Here is a 17,446-nt window from a genome sequence, read left to right on the forward strand (position 1 = left end):
TAAAAATAGCAGTGCAGATGGGAGGCACTGCTTGGCCAGTAGAGCAAGTGTAGAGTATGTACTCCGGGTATGTATCTACGCCCTTCAGGGGTGTCTTTACTAGCTTAAGCCATGCCTTACTGTCTGTGCTGCTAGTGCTATGTATACCTGTGCTGGGGGGCGCTGTGTGTATGCACACTATCTGCCACCAAAAGAATCTTGCGGTGTAGATATGCCCTATTTGCTATAAGCCAGGGGTTCTCAAACTGGGGGGGGGTCAGGACCCCTCAGAGGTAGGGTGGGGGGCGAGGTGTGGTGTGTCCTTAAGGGAAGGGGTGGAGTGGGGGTGGCGTATGGGGCAGAGCCGGGGGTCGAGCACCTCCCCAGCACAATGGAAAGTCGGTGTCTGTGGTTAGCAGAGAAATAATGTCTGCTAATTCTGCATAAGTCTTGTAGTGTTCTTTCATAGGTTCCTCAGGGTTTTTCCTAAATGGATTTGGGGAGTTCTGTTGTGCATCTGGAATAGCCCTCTGGCAACACCCAGAAAGATCAGAGCTGCAGGATCATGCCCAAGGTTTCTCTTATAGTTGAAACAGGTTGACAAGCTGACAGTCATCCTCACCATATGGGCTTTGATAAAAAGCAAATGCCCACAGGCCGTGATCCTTATCCAATGAGCCATTCAAAGATAATCCACTTAGTAATAGCCATTCAAACTACCAAGATGGTTTGCGGGTGGTCCACAATGTAGATTCACAAGTTTCAAAGAGAGATGAGGGGAATAAAATTTCTACTTCAGTAGTTTCATCTAAATGCCAACACATCCTTTTTGATCTAGAAACAATTGAGTACAGTAATGTAGCATTACAAGACATGAAAAGGATTTAGTAACTACAAGCTAATTTGGTTACATCGATACACTTCTAACAAGATGTAGGTAAATACAGACAAATACAATTAGCATTTACTCTTGATTATCTACGCAAGTGAATGGGCCTATGTTTACCAGCCCATCTGAGATCCCTTTGTTACTTATACTCAATAAGACAATTGGCCTGACTATATTGCAATGTCTCCTGAGATGCTTTTAAGGTTCATACATAGGTTATTTGGTCTGCTGTTTTCAATCTGACCTGGTTTGCCAGCATCACACCCCCAACACAAAATTGATGCAGAAAGGGGTGTCCCAGACACTGCTGGGTGCATCTTCCCCATTCTTGACAATGCATCTGCACATTTTTGTTCCCTTTAATATGAATTATGTTCCAGCGAAGCAACCTGGAACTGGTTCCTTTAGCTCTATGCTGCCATATGAGAGGTGCGTGATCTCTTAATATGGTGAACCTTCTGTTGTACAAATATAAGGGTATAAGTTGCTTAACAGCCCACACAATTGCATAGCATTCTTTCTCTATTGTTGCGTAATTTTGCTCAGCTGATGTTAGCTTTTTGCTTAAGTATGCTGCAATGATGCTGGCTTTGATGGGACACTTCTGAGAGTGCCAATTCAGGACAAATTGCTTAAAGCAGGGCAGTTACAGCCCAAAGCTGGGGTTCCTTTAATTACTAAGGCACATCAAACCAGCCAAACAGAAGACTTCAGCTTCACCCCACTGACTAACTAGAAGTCATACAAGCAATTCCCTCAGATACTCCAATTCCCTTGTATCACCACCAGCACCACTCCTTATGGGGATGAAAGGTTATGAAAACTAATACCCCCCCAGTAAAAGAAAAAAAGGTTCTCCTGATCTCAAAGGACCAAGTCTCAGACCCAGGTCAATATACAAATCAGGTCTTACCTACAAATCAGGCTGTTGCCAATCCTTTAGAATCTAAAATCTAAAGGTTTATTCATAAATGGAAAAAGATAGAGATGAGAGCAAGAATTGGTTAAATGGAATCAATTACATACAGTAATGGCAATGTTCTTGTTTTGAGGTTGTAGCAGTGATGGAATAAGCTGCAGGTTCAAATCAAGTCTCTGGAGAACATCCCCGGCTTGGATGGGTCATTCAGTCCTTTGTTCAGAGCTTCAGTTTGTAGCAAAGTCCCTCCAGAGGCAAGAAGTAGGGTTGAAGACAAGATGGAGATGAGACAGCTGCCTTTTATATTCTTCAGGTTTAAGAACACCTCTTTTTTTCTTACTGTGGAAAATTAGAGCAAAATAGAATTTGGAGTCACATGGGCAAGTCACATGTCCATGCATGACTTAGTTCTTTATAGGCAGCAGCCATTGCTCACATGCTATATTGAATGTCCCCCAGGTAGACTTCTTACGTGGATTGGAGTCTTTCAAGGTCCATTGTCCATTAAGTGTTTTTGACTGGGCACTTAACTTGCAAATTCCTTTCTCAAGAAGCTGAGCAAATGCTTTACTAAGGGTTTGGCTACACTTGCAGGTGTGCAGCGCTGGGAGTTACAGCTGTCTTCGTACAGCTGTGTAGGGAAAGCGCTGCAGTGTGGCCACATTTGCAGCGGTGTTGGGAGTGGTGCATTATAGGCAGCTATCCCACAGAGCACCTTTTCCCATTCTGGTGCCATGGGTTGTGGGAAGGGGGCGGAGGTGCGTCATTCTGCTCCTGTCCAGACGCCCCGTGATGCCGTGTGCTTCACATCCAAGCAATACGTTTCCATGCCAACGTTTGGCACCACTGACTCCTCAACGGTTTCTGTGCACGCTGATTCTCTGTGGGAACATGGAGCCACCAAACTGCTGAGGGAGAAGCGAGGCAGGACGTTGCGGATGAGTCTCCGACAAGCTAAACATACCACGTGTGGAATCGAGTTTGAAGTCTAATATCTCCTTAAGATCCAGTATGAGGGAGTCCGACGAGAAGCTAGTTCGCGACGAAGTCGCAATGACTACATCAAGAATTCTTGTGGCCAGTTCACCAGAAATTCTCAGTTAACCGCGGATGAAACGCCGCTTTTGGCTTGGAAACAAGCACTGAGGTGTGGGAATAGTCGTCAACGGAAGTCGGATAACGACAGTGGTGCAGAACTTTTGGATGACGAAAAGCACTTTCATGGACTGATAGTGCCTGAGTTGCTCCCCCCTGGGTGGAAGGACCACAAGATTGAGAGCGCCCTGACCAGTGAAGAAGCGGTGGCTATTGAATCTGGATGCAATCCAGACAGCGACAAGATCGGTGGACAGTTGGACAGTGGAGAAGCGACGTTGGAGTCGTGTTGGAGCAAGTTGAGGGCCATTAATCAGCCTCTGAAGAAGAACATGCTGACCTGGGGAACGGACAGGGACGTGTGATGGCTTATGCACAAATAGGGTTCCACTAATGTGGAGGGGAGATAGAGAGACGTCATATGCTATTCGGCACTACCCCACCTACCCTCGAGTAACGTTAATCGGAAGGGGTTATTTCTCCTATAGTCTCCTGCACTTGTGGAATTCACGTGGGCGTTTCATGACAGTAACACATGCGGCATGCGGAAAGGGTCCATAATGCACGGCATACTTCGAGACATGGCCTCGTCAGGAAGCCCGCAGGCCAGGACTTTTTTCCCAGACCGGAAGATCACAGTAGGGGATGTTGAAATGCCCATTGTGATCCTTGGAGACCCCACTTACCCGTTAATGCCATGGCTCATGAAACCATATATAGGGAACCTTGACAGGAGCAAGGACCAGTTCAACTACAGGCTGAGCCGGTGCCGAATGACTGTGGAGTGTGCTTTTGGCCGTTTAAAGGGGTGCTGGTGATCTCTGTATGAGAAGCTCGGCTTGGGGGAAAGCAGCATCCCTGTGGTTATATCTGCGTGCTGTACCCTCCATAATATTTGTGAAGTGTAGGGTGAAACATTCAGTCAGGCATGGACCTCTGAGCTCCAACGCCTGGAGGCTGAATTTGCACAGCCAGAGAGCAGGGCTACTAGAGAGGCCCAGCACAGGGCTGCAAGGATTACGGATGACTTGAGGGAGGAATTTGAGGCTGAAAACCAACAGTAATATTTGGTGCCTTGCATGGGAGTGAAGTGCAGTGGTTACAATGTTAGTAGGAATCTGTGTTTCCTAAGCTGATTTGCAGTGCCTGTTTCTTTCCTGGATTAAAGTGTCTTTTACTTTCTGCAATAAGAAAGACTGTTTTCAAAGCCAAGAATTCATTTATTGAAAAGAAAATTACTTTATTGACAGATACACAACTTTTTGGGAACCTAAAAGGGCAGGGGGGTGGGATGGTGAACTGTACAGTCACAGGTTTGAATATGTCCTGTCTGGAGTGCTGTGCAATGACTGCTGCACTTCAGGATGCCTATACTGCATGATGATGGGAGTTGAGTGCAGAGGGTAAGGGTCGTAGTTCTCAGGGCTGGTTGGTGAACACAGAGGTGTTGGAGGCAGCTGATGGTGGTAAGAACCTGGAAGCTGGGGAAGGGGGTTTTGAGTTGACATTGGGGCACAAGGGAAAAAGCTTTGGGATGGGGTGGGGGCGCGGGTGCGGTAGTGCTCTGTCTGCATGGCTACGAGTGCCCGGATAGAGTCCGCTTAGCACACCAGGATGCTTATCAGCTGCTTTGTGCTTTTCTTCCTGTCCGCTGCGTTTTTCTGGCAGAGACTGCTTTCCCTTTCCCTCCAGTCCTGCACTTTTTGATTCTCTGTGACAGAGTGCTTCATAACTGCTTGCAGCATGTCTTCTTTGCTTTTTCACAGCTTCTTCCGGAGGTTTTGTAGTCTTTGAGACGTTGATAACACGGGCAGCCGAGATCTCAAGGTTGCTTCTGTAAAGGCAAAAAATGCGACACTTAACAGAGGCAGCATTGTTTATACTAGACAGTTATTCCCACACAGTTAAGGAGTTTAACCATCTTCACAATAGCATAATTTTCCCATCCCAAAGAGAGTGCACATAACCCATGGGAGCCCCGAAATGGTGAGTAAGGGGTACTAATGCTTTAGGGCTCTACAGTCCTCGGGGTTTCTGTGCGTTGGGGAAAGCAAACAGCTGCAGGGGGCACCTACACTGAACGCTATCCCAACATTTTCCACAGGAGTTAATCCTGGAAGACATTTCACTGCTGCGGATCACCTGGGAAGCGCGGGAGGGTCTTCTACAGCAATGCGGATTCCGCCCTGACCCCTGTACAGCTTGCCTGTGTGCAGCAACTGTCGCCCCACCCCTCACAGCACAGTGGTGCGGACGCATTAGCCTGACTGGGACAAGGACCACAGTGGCTCTCCCAATAAACTTGCGCAAGCGCATTGCCCACGCTCTGGCTGAGACTTTTGAAGAGATTACCGAGGCTGATTACCGCAATGTGATAGACCACATCAATGCACTAGTCTGCATCTAGGGATGCATTTATGCAGCCCTAACCCTCCCTCCTCTCCCGAAAAATTTCCATCATGAAAATAAAAGCCACTTACTGGGAACCCGCTCCTCTGTTTGTCCTCCACCAAGTACCAGCTGCTGCGACTAGCTACCTTCCTTCTGGTTTGAGAAGAGCTCCTGGCTGCATGCCTCCAGGGACTCTGGGGTGTCTCTCCCCACCCCAGTACCCTCACTCTCGCTTTCCTCCTCCTCCCCCCGCTCTGAAGTGTCCATCGTGGTCCTCAGATTGGTGGTGGGGTCACCCTCAAGTATCGTGTCCAGCTTTTTGTAAAAATGGCAGGTCATGCTGGCAGCGCCGGAGCGGCGGTTTCCCTCGCGGGCTTTGCAATAGGCAGCTCCTTCACTTTAAACCTGCACTGCAGCGCGTCCTGGTCATGGCCCCTTTCCAGCATGGCCCTTGATATCTCCCCATAGGTATCGTAATTCCTACGGCTGGAGTGCAGCTGGGACTGCACAGCTTCCTCCCCCCAAACACTGAAGAGGTCCAGCAACTCGCCATTGCTCCATGCTGGGGCTTGTTTGCCACGTGGAGCCATGGTCACCTGGAAAGATTCACTGATTGCACTCCACACCTGGCTGAGCAAACAGGAAGGGGATTTTTTAAATTCCCGGGGCATTTAAAGGGCAGGTCACGTGAGGCCAGGGCAGTAGAGTTCGAACTGATGAGCAGAGTGGCTGAACAGGCATTCTGGGATACCTCCGAATACCTCCGAGGCCAATAACAGCGCTTTTGGTGGCCACACTGTCGGAGCAGCACTGCATCAGCAACGCTATAGTCGTTATTCCCCAGGCCGAGGTGGAGTACAACCAGCACTGTAGCCAGGGAGATACAGCGCTATATGTGCCTTGCAAGTGTGGACGGTGAGTTAGTTGCAGTGCTGTAAAGCCACTACCAGTGCTGCAACTCTCCAGTGTAGCCAAGTCCTAAGGCTTCTTGGAATCAAACACATTGCGATACAAGTACATAGCCAATATTCATAACTTTAAATACAAAAATGGTACACAAATACAGATAGCATAATCATAACCAGCAAATCATAACCTTTCCATAGACACCTTATATGACAAAATTTGTACAATATTTGCTGCAAATATATAACAGTGGTTGCATCAACAATCTATACGGTTACAGATTCTGTCAATAACGTCACATATGCAATGAGGTGTTTCTTACCATCCTCCCCTTCTTACATGAGCACTGCCTCAAATCCAGTACTGGAAGCATCCAAGCTCTGAAGGAATGGTTTCTCAAAATCAGGGCTGGCTAGGACAGATTCTGTAGATAAAGCTTTCATTTATGCTCTGGAAGCCCTGTTCACAGTCCCCTGTCCACATCACCTTGTCTGGTTTTCCTTTCTTTGTAAGGTCTGTTGTGGGAGCAACAATGTCTCTGAACCCCTTTACAAACCTCCTGTAGTAGTTGGCCAGACCAATAAAGGATTGGACTTGCTTCTTTGTTTTAGGGGCAGGCCAGATTTTAATGGCTTCTGCTTCCAAGGGTTTGGGGCAAACCAGCCTACTGCCCACTCTGTGTCTCTGGTTTGATACCTCTGAGGCTCCCATTTTGCATTTAGAAACTTTAACAGTCACGTTGTCTTCCCTGAGCTTTCGTAACATTCCCCTGTGATTTATGTGATCTCGCCAAGAGCTGCTGAAAATGGCTAGATCATCTAGGTAAGCCCTTACAAGAGATTCCAATCCCTGTAGGACTTCACTTATGAGCCAGGCCATCACAGGCCATTGGGCATATTTACTGCTAATAGTCAAAGATCAATTAATTGCCAAAATTAGGCTATCTCATCATACCATCCCCTCCATAAACTTATCAACTTATCATGAATGTGGCTCCTGAATTCCGTAATCCAAACAGTAAAAACTTTGAATTCATATAGACCAGATTCCACTATGAAAGCAGATTTTTCTCGAGTATCAGCATCTAAGAGAATTTGCCAGTACCCTTGAGTTAAATCCAGTGTGCTTATGAATTTTGCTTCTCCAAGTACATCTAGCAGATCCTCTATTCTGGACATGGCGTAAGAATCAAGTTGAGTGATAGCATTCAGCTTCCTATAATCCACACAAAACCTCAAGGTTTTGTCCTTTTGGGGTACCATCACAATAGGAGATGCCCATGGGCATTTGGAACTAGTAACTATTCTCATTGCTAACATGCTCTCCACCTCTTCCTGAATCTGTTTCTGCATTTCTCCCTTGCCTCAGTAAACCCTGCTAGGAGCTGGGTGGGGACCTGTGGTTTGAATGGAGTGCATCTTCTTGCTAGTTAACCATGGCCGATTTGAGTATGTCTGCCTATGGTGTTTCAATAGAGCTAATATTTCCTTCTTTTGAACTGGAGTTAAACCCTCTTCCAACTCAGTACTTTCAAGCTGTGTCTCCTCTTTGCTCTCTGTAACCATATCAATTAAAGAGACAGACAAAGCAGACAAAGTCTCTTCCTCAGCTCAGCAAATCATATTCACAACTCTATCTATTGACATACACTGTTTGCACAACTCCTCTGCCAATGGGGCTTCCTCACATTATAGGTAACCTCATTAACTCTTTCCACTACCTCCTAGGGTCCATTTCAAATATCTTGCATTTTATTCTTTCTCATGGGATCTAGCATAGGCAATATATCTCCAATTTCAAACGCCCTTTCCTAAGTATGCCTATCATACCAAGCCTTCTGAACTTGCTGGCTTTTCCTAACATTCCGCTGAACCAAATCCATCATGGCTTGTAAATTCTGTTTAAACTGAGACACATACTCCACCACTGGCTGCTCTGTCTCCTCAGGATTGCCTTCCCAAGAATCAGGAATCCTATCAAGGCATCCCCTGACCTGCCTTCCATGCAGTAGCTCAAAGGGAGCAAACCCTGTAGATTCTTGGGATATATTCCTGTGCACATACAGGAAATATGGAAGCAAAATGTCCCAGTCATTTTGGGGCCTACTCACATACATTTTCAGCATAACTTTCAATGTTCCATTGACTCTTTCCACCAGACTATTGGTCTCTGGGTGGTAAGGAGCCATAGGCACCAACTCTGTGGGTCCTCCAGGGCTGGAGCATGCCTGGTGAAAAATTAGTGGGTGCTCTGCACCCACCGGCAGCCAAGCTCCCTCCACCCCTACTTCGCCTCCTCCCCTTCCAAGGGCACTCCATCCCTGCTCCTCCCCTCCCTCCCAGCACTTCCCCCCCTACCCCCACCTAACAGCTGTTTGGCAGCGCTTAGGACTTTATGGGAGGGAGGGGGAGGAGCGGGGACGTGGCATGCTCAGGGGAGGAGGCAGAGAAGAGATGGGGAAGGGGCACGCACTTTGAGAAAGGGGCGGAATGAGGGGCAAGGGCGGGGCCAGGGGCACCCACTGGGCAGAGGGGAAGTCGGCACCTATGTAAGGAGCAGCTTTTCTGTGTTTAACTTCACACATCTCCCATAACCGCTTAAAAACAACAGACATAAATTTTGTCAGACTGTGGTGCGAATTTTATTTTGGAAAATGCATTCTGCTAAAAATAGTAAGCAGTGCTATAGCCACTGTCTTTGCCTCAATATTAAACAATGCTGCTGCCTCAGGGTTATCTGGTAGCAAAATCTACCAAGATAAGAATATATTTCTTTCCATTACTGGAAGGTTTAGAGAGTGGTTCCACAATATCCACAGACACTTTTGCAAATGCCTCCCCGATAATGGATAACAGCTACAGGGGTACCTTACTAGGTTCCTTTGCACTTCTAACGTGAATCACAGCTTCTGCAATAATCTCTTACTGTTTCAAAAAGATGAGGCCAGTAGAAATTTTGCTTTAGCCTGTCACACGTTCTGTCCACTCCCAGGTGCCCTGCAAATGGACCATCATGAGCTAACTTTTCTATATCTCTCTGGTATCACAAGCTGTTTGCAAATACTACCACAAGGATGCTTTTTCCCTGGAGAGATTTACTATAACAAATCATCTTGTATGAAAAATCTGCCTTTCTGTTCCCCAGCTGGGGCTTGAGTCTGAGCATCAGTTCTGACCCTCTCTAATGAAACATCATTTTTCTGCACCATAATAAACTCCTTCTGTATTCCATTCAAGTTCAGAGCCATCTCTGACACATCAGACAAATTCTGAATCGGCACAAGCTGAGACACATTCTCTGTCTATTCACAGTTTCCCTCACTAACATCATGCAGAGTATCTGCATCAGTCATACTTTCCCTGTGACCTGGTCACGATGTTATCCTGATTAAACATAGTTGAAAGATCATTACCAATCAAGATATCAGCAGGTAACAACTCTCTAATATGAACCACCATATCACCTTCAAAACTTTCTCTAGATTCTGGCCAAAGGCACTTTTACAGAAACCTCAAAGAGAGACAATACGTTCACACTCTTATCTTGCAACAAAGCAGTTCCTCTCTGACCAATTCCCCTTTAACTAAAGAAATATCAGATGCAGTGTCTCACTATCCTGTACACATAATTCCACTGACCTTTGCACACTTTATGAATTCCTCATTACCCCTCCACATCTCAGTCCTAATATAATTTGAGGCTATTTTCCTCTTCCACTACCTCATGTGGAATTAAAGTGCTAGCATTAACACCAGCAAGGTTGGTGTTTGTACTCAAAGTGGCAGTGTTGGTGCTTACATGGTTAGCCTCTCTATTCAGAGTAACAGCATTGGAATTTATTATGGGTGCAGATTGTGGGGTGTTTTTAAGGTTTGGACAATTCGGTTTTATATGACCAGGGGTCCCACATTGGTGTCAGATAACCTGTTTCCCCTTAGGGTGAGAGGTTTTATGTTCTGGACTCCCAGTAGTCTTTCTAATAAAGTTGGAGTTCTTCTTTGAGTGATTGGTCATGTGTATTCCACAATAGGTGTGCGTGCTCGCCACATGCACCAGTGCCAGAAGTTTTTCCCCTATCAGTACCCGTAGGGGAGTGCCCCAACAACCCCTGGAGTGGCACCTCCATGGCACAGTAGAAGGGGCGCTGCGCACTCCCCCAACTCTCAGTTCCTTCTTGCCGCCAGTGAAGGTGCTTCAGAACTGCTCTGCTCTAGCTTTGCTGTAGCTCATCTCCGAAACTGCTTGTTCGTTCAGTGTATGGTGCCTGTAGTTAGTTAGTTTTGGTTTAGCTAGAGCGCCCAGGCCAGGGCATGCCCCTGGTTTTAAGTCGTGCAACACTTGTAGGTGATCTATGCCACTGAGTGATTCGCATGCAGACTGTCTATGCTGTTTGGGAGAAACCCATCTCAGCGATCGCTGCAAGATTTGCAAGTCATTTAAGCCTCAGACCAAGAGAGAAAGGGACATTAGGCTCCGGGCCATCCTGATGGAGTCAGCGCTGACCCAGGCTCCAGTGCACCACTCTATGAGTCGGCATCAGGCACCCTGGTGTAGGTGTGCGGCAACCCTCCGGCACCATCGACTAGTTGGCACCACACTCCGTCCATGGGGCATGCCAAGAAAGCTAGGAAGAAGCCTTCTTCACCGCAGCACCAGAGTAAACCTGGGACAGATGCTAGACCCACGTCAGGCAGTCCTCAATCCCCACCGGCCTCTAGGCCTCCGACTCAAGTGGAGTAGCCCGGCCCATTCGGAGCAGGCCTCCCCAGAGGCCCTGCAGGCAGCCCAGGATGTTATGTCCATGCAGGTACCAGGAGCACTGCCGATGTCGGCCCCATGCTCCAGAGGCAAGCCGCCGCTAAGATCTCTGCAGTCGCCCCCGGCTTGATACCAGTCTCGGCCAAGGGAATGTTCCCGACGCCATTAACTGCCCAGAAACCATTCAGAGCAAAGTCCATGTGGATCGCCCTCCACGTCCACCAGGCTGTCTGGTTGGGTTCTGTCTGACTGAGACTCTCAGCACCGCTCCACCTTGAGGAGCAAACACCGACAGGACCGAGGCAGACGTCGCCAAAGGTCTTCATCTTGGAGGGGCTATCACAGCCGATCATGGCACGAATGTCAATGTCGTTCCCATTAAGCGTCCTGCTCCAGACCCCACCACAGCACCCCCTCCGCAGCCCCAGGCATCGATCGCCAGCATCTCACCATCATGGGTCCACCTGTCGGAGCTGATTGCGAAGCAGCTGTTACCGACAGTACCAGTCCTCCACGTCGTGATTGCGGTCCCGTGGTTGGCATTGCTCCTGGCGCCGCCGCTCCTCCTGGTCCAGGGACAGCGGCAGGTCGTATGTCAGCCCAGCCTCCCTTTAAAGTCATCCATCAATGGGTCAGGCCAGCCAGGCCAAACAGCTGGCTCCACTAGTGCCACAGCAGGTGCAGAGGCACTGGGCCCTGTGGACGGTCCAATGGTACCAGTGAGCACCATGGCCCCCGACTCAGCCCCAAGTGGGGGCTCACTCAGTGGCTGGAGTCTCAAGAGGATCATCGGCCTCCCTCTCCAGATCTCCGAAGAAGGAGTCAGTGGGACGTAGATCCTCAGCACTGTACCTGGAGACCGACCAGGTGGTGGACCCTCCAGTACTGGTAGATGCCCAAAGTACCACAGCGGCCTCCTCACCCTCCCCAGTTGAGGCGATTATGGCCCCTCCTCCCTCCGTCCTGCAGGAGGACTTTAGGGCCCACCAAGAACTCTTAAAAAGGGTGGCATCAAGCCTCCACCTCCAAGCAGAGGAGATGGAGGAGCCCTCGGACTCCCTGTTTAATGTGCTGTCTTCCTCAGCACCGGGCAGGGTGGCCTTGCCTCTCCATGAAGGGGTGGCGAAAATTTCAAATGCCCTGTAGCAAACCCCAGCTCATTGGCCCCCATCTCTAAGAGAGCAGAACACAAGTATTTGCCAAGGGGCATGAATACTTATACACCCATCCTGCTCCTAACTCCCTGGTGGTCAAGCAGGTCAACCACAGGGAATGGCAGGGCCAGCCAACCCCTATTCCGAAAAATAAAGATTCAAGGAGGCTGGGCTCTTTTGGAAGGAAAATGTCTTCATCCTCGAGCTTCCAGTGACAGGTGGCAAACCAATCTGTGGGGCTCCCTTCCCAAGTTCGAGAACTCCCTCCAGGAGCACAACAAGAAGAAGTTCTAAGCACTGGTGGAGGAGGATACAGCGGCTGCCAGGGGAACCCCACAGGCAGCTTTGGATGCAGCGGACATGGCCGTGCAGTCCATGGCCTCTGCGGTGTCCAGGAGAAGGGCGTCATGGCGCCTGCTCTCTAGGCTGCACAGCGAGGCGGAGACCTCCCTGCAGGACCTCCCCTTTGACGGCAAAGCTCTGTTTCCAGGACAAACGGTTACAAAGCTGCATGGCCTGAAAGACTCCCACATGACTCTCCAGACTCTGGGTCTCTGCGTTCCAGCTCCGGCTAAACCTAAGTTCAAACCGCAGCAGACTCCCACTCAGGCGACCCACCCAAAACACGAGACCCCTTATAAGAAGTCACAGGACTATAAGAGGTGCCCATAGAGGCAGTCTTGGCCTGCCCCCCAGACTGGGCAAGCAAGCGGGGAAAAGGTGGTTTTGATGGGACGTCCGAGGGCACCCTGCCAGTTCTTATCAGGGATCCACCCTCAATAAAGCTTCCCTTCTCCAATCTGTTGTGTGCTTTCCTCCCAGAGTGGTTGCGGCTGACCTCAGACTGATGGATCCTCGGCACCATCTCCTGGGGCTACACCCTCCAGTTTACTTCCTCCCCACCCAACCACCCCCCAGCCCTGTCCCTCCTGGGGGACCCCTCGCATGAGGCTCTGCTTGAGCAGGAGATGGGGCTGCTCCTGGGCCTAGGAGCGGTGGAAATGGTACCCAGGGAGTTCAAGGGCAAGGGATATTACTCCCGATATTTCCTTATCCCAAAGGCCAAAGGGGGGCTTAGGCCCATCTTGGACCTGTGAGGCCTGAACCAATACATGGTGAAGCTCAAGTTCTTCTTCGAGTGATTGCTCATATCCATTCCAGTTAGGTGTGCATGCTGTGCGTACACGTTCGTCGGAAGATTTTTACCCTAGCAACTCCAGTGGGATGGCAGGTCGCCCCCTGGAGTGGCGCCGCTATGGCGCCTGATATATACTCCTGCCGGCCCGTCCGCTCCTCAGTTCCTTCTTACCGCCGTGTCGGTCGTTGGAACTGTGGAGCGCAGCATAGCTGTCCTCCACTTCCCTAGCTTGTCCTTGTTCACTCATCTCTTGTTGTATATAGTTATCGTTAGAGTATAGAGTAATTAGTTTTATAGTTGTTGATCGGTTATTGTTTATAGTTTAGCGGGCTTGGGCTCTAGCCCTTCCCCGCACCCGGTGCCCGGGCTCATGCCCGGTTCGCCGGGATTCAAACTGTGCTCGGCCTGTAAAAAGCTGATGCCCACGAGCGATCCCCACGACTCCTGCCTAAAGTGCCTTGGGGAATCGCACGTGTCTGAGAAGTGCCGCATTTGTAAGGCCTTTAAGCCGCGGACCAAGAAGGAGAGGGACCATCGTTTAAAGACTCTCCTTATGGACGCGGCTCTTAACCCTCCATCCTCGACACTGAGTGCCGACACCGCCCCTCCGGCACCGGACCGCGCCAGCCCCACGAAGACGCCTCGGCACCGGCCTTCGCCGGTGCAGGGTCCCGACCATAGACTGTCGGCTTCCTCTACACCTGCGAAGCAGGCTCATGTGGACCACCTGGCACCGGCTCCTGCTGCGGCACCGACGCCAGTGGTACCGTCGACTCCAGCCCTGAGAGGTCTGTCGAGTCCGATCTTGGAGAGCTCCCCGGTGAGACCCGTGGTCGAGCTGACGGTCCCCTCTACGCCAGAAACATTCTCTTCAGCCAGGGACCTTATCGCGATGATCGAGTCTGCTCTGCCTCCACCCCCGGCACCGCCGGTGTGGATTCTACAATCTAGAGGCAAGCCTGCAGCCATGAGACCTCCTTCCCTGGATTTGGCGAGCCAGTACTGATCTCCATCAAGGTCCCAGCACTGCTCCCGGTCTCGTGGAAGGTCTCGATCTAGACGCCGCTCGCAGTCCCAGCACCGCTCACCTAGGCGGTACCAGTCGTACTCGTGGCGGAGATCCATCTCACGCCTGGCCCAGTACTCTCAGCACCGCTCCGGCTCCAGTCATCGCTACCGGCACCGAGACTCACACAGCCGCTCTCGCCTTCGGCGTTCCCGATCCCGGTCGACCTCCCGGCACCGAGCTGGTGGCAGGTCCCGGTCTCAATCTCGCCACCATTATGATTCCCGGTACCGGTCCCCGGCACCGAGGAGGTCTTCACCAATGAGGGCGAGGGACCCATACCAGCCTCGTTCGGCCCCCCCCGGCCGTCCTGCCAACTGTCTGTGTCCTCTCAGGCGGACAGTGCATACGCCCCGGACACCGACGTACCTGCTGCCTTGTTCCAGGAACCCCAGCCTCAGGAGCATGGACTGCAGCAGTGGGGGTTCTGGATGCCTTGGGCGTACCATCAAGCCCAAGGCCTTCAGTCGGGTCCCTCATGTTCTAATGTCTCAGAACACAGGGTACCGGAGGCCACGATTTCCCGTCCTCCTCCCCCTCCCACGGAGGAAAGGTTGTCCCAGCCTCAGGACCCCGAGCCCCCTGCGGAGTCGGACGCAGTTCTTCAGGCAGAGTCCTCTGCAGACCTGCACCTGCCTGGTCTCTCCTCTTGAATCTCCCCGGACGAGGCTGTGGCTGGAACCTCATCTACCAGCCCCCCTCCGCTTGACCTCAGGGCGCACCAGGACCTCCTCAGGCGTGTTGCACAGAACATGAACCTGCAGGCTGAGGAGGTCTCAGAGATACAAGACCAGTGGTGGACATATTGTCAGCGGATGCCTCCACTAGGGTTGCCCTTCCGTTCATTAAAACCATTCAAGCCAATCCCACTACCATCTGGCAGTCTCCGGCTTCTGTTCCCCCTGCCGCGTGAGGGGTGGAACGTAAATACATGGTACCCTCAAAGGGGTATGAATACTTGTATGTCCACCCTCCCTCTTGTTCCCTCGTTGTCCAATCTGTGAACGAGAGGGAGCGCCATAGTCAGCAGGCCCCGACCCCAAAATCAAAAGAGGCGAGACGCATGGACTTACTCAGCCGGAAGGTCTACTCTGCGGGGGCCCTCCAGCTCCGTGTGTCCAATCAACAGGCCCTCCTTAGCCGCTACAGCTATAACACCTGGGCCGCAGCGGACAAATTTAAGGAGCTGCTTCCACAGGAAGCACGTCAGGAGTTCTCTGCGATCCTCGACGAGGGCAAAAAGGTTGCGAGAACTTCCCTACAGGCTTCCCTGGATGCCGCGGACTCAGCCGCCTGCACTCTGGCATCTGGCGTTACTATGCACCGTATATCGTGGTTGCAAGTCTCCGGCCTCTCCCCGGAACTCCAATATACCATTCAGGACCTCCCATTTGAGGGCCAAGGGCTGTTTTCTGACAAGACTGACCCTAGGCTGCAAAGCCTGAAGGACAATAGGGTCATTATGTGCTCTTTAGGGATGCATACGCCCGTAACCCAACGCAGGCCCTTCCGGCCGCAGCAGCAACATTGGCCTTACCCCCAACCCCAGCAGAGGCAAGACTTCGCCAGACGGTGAGGCAGGAATGGTTGCCACAGACAATTTGGCAACCCAGGAGGCCAGAACCAGAACCCCTCCAAGCCTTCCTCCGGGCCAAAACCTTCCTTTTGAAGGTGCGCCCGAGGGCATTGTACCAGTCTCTTTGACGGATCCGTCCCCTCCCTTTTCCAACCATCCTTCCCTTTTCCTCCCTGCGTGGTCCCAGCTAACATCGGACCACTGGGTCTTACGCATGTTGGAACTTGGATACCACCTTCAATTTGTTTCAAACCCTCCCTTCCACCCACCTCCTTCGTCTCTCTTCAGGGACCCCTCTCACGAGCAACTCCTCCTACAGGAGGTGCAAGCGCTCCTCGCCAAAGGAGCCATAGAGGAGGTTCCCAAGCTCGAGTGGGGCAAGGGGTTTTATTCCCGCTACTTCCTGATCCCCAAGGCGAAGGGAGGTCTCAGACCTATTCTCGACCTGTGGGAACTCAACAGATACCTAGTAAAGTTGAAGTTCCGTATGGTATTCCTGGGGACCATTATCCCATCCCTGGATCCTGGAGACTGGTATGCTGCCCTTGACATGCAAGATGCCTACTTCCACATAGCCATCTTTCCACTCCACAGGAGGTTCCTTCGGTTCGTGGTCAACCGACAACATTTCCAATTCGCGGTCCTCCCATTCGGCCTATCTACAGCCCCAAGAGTGTTCCCCAAATGTATGGCTGTAGTCGTCGCCCACCTTCACCGCAGTCGCATACACGTATTTCCATACCTAGACGACTGGCTTATCTGGGGGACTTCCGAGGCACAAGTCCTCAGTCACGTCCGCATTGTCAAGAACCTTTTCTTAAGCCTAGGTCTAATGCTCAATGTGGAAAAATCGACGCTAATCCCCACTCAGAGGATAGAGTTTATCAGCGCCACCCTGGATTCCACTCTTACCAAAGCCTCTCTGCCTCTGTTGAGGTTCCAAACTATGGCAGCCATCATACGGAGACTGCAAGCAGGGCCCTTAACCTCAGTGCACACCTGCCTTACCCTCTTGGGCCACATGGCCGCCTGCACGTTCGTAACAAACTACGCAAGGCTCCGCCTAAGACCCCTCCAGTCCTGGCTCAATGCACAATACCGTCCGGCCAGAGATCCTATCGACATGATTGTCACCATTCCCCAGGACGTCTTAGACTCCCTCCAGTGGTGGCTGGATCCTTCTGTGGTGTGTGCGGGGCTCCCGTTCCATCTGCCCCAACCCTCGGTGTCCCTGACAACGGATGCCTCCTCCCTGGGCTGGGGAGCTCACCTCGGGCTCCTGCGAACCCAAGGCCTGTGGTCACATCATGAGCTAGCCCTCCACATCAATGTCCGGGAGTGAGAGTGGTCCACCTTGCTTGTCAGGCTTTCCATCAGCACCTGCAGGGCCGTTGTGTCTTGGTATTCACCGACAACACGACGACCATGTATTATATAAACAAGCAGGGCGGCACGAGGTCTTCTCCCCTGTGTCAAGAGACCTTATGACTCTGGGACTTCTATTCACCTCATCGTGTCCTTTCTCTCGGGGGGTTCGGAACACTCTGGCGGATCATCTCAGCAGATCCTTCCTTT

At 51.1% G+C, this 17,446-nt stretch overlaps 1 long non-coding RNA gene across 2 annotated transcripts; it reads right to left on the reverse strand.

Moving 5' to 3' along the window:
• Positions 1 to 4,081: 4,081 nt before the first annotated feature.
• LOC142046094 (uncharacterized) lies at positions 4,082 to 5,607 on the reverse strand. 2 transcript variants are annotated; one of them, XR_012655011.1, is made up of 2 exons: positions 5,363 to 5,607; positions 4,082 to 4,713 (listed from the first exon to the last, which is right to left on the reverse strand). It is a non-coding gene; the product is annotated as an uncharacterized LOC142046094 (long non-coding RNA). The 2 variants fall into 2 exon arrangements; XR_012655010.1 differs by having other exon boundaries at positions 4,082 to 4,716.
• Between the last annotated feature and the right edge of the window lie 11,839 nt (positions 5,608 to 17,446).

This window comes from Chelonoidis abingdonii, chromosome 1 (assembly GCF_003597395.2).
Source record: "Chelonoidis abingdonii isolate Lonesome George chromosome 1, CheloAbing_2.0, whole genome shotgun sequence".
Classification (NCBI taxonomy): Eukaryota; Metazoa; Chordata; order Testudines; family Testudinidae; genus Chelonoidis; species Chelonoidis abingdonii.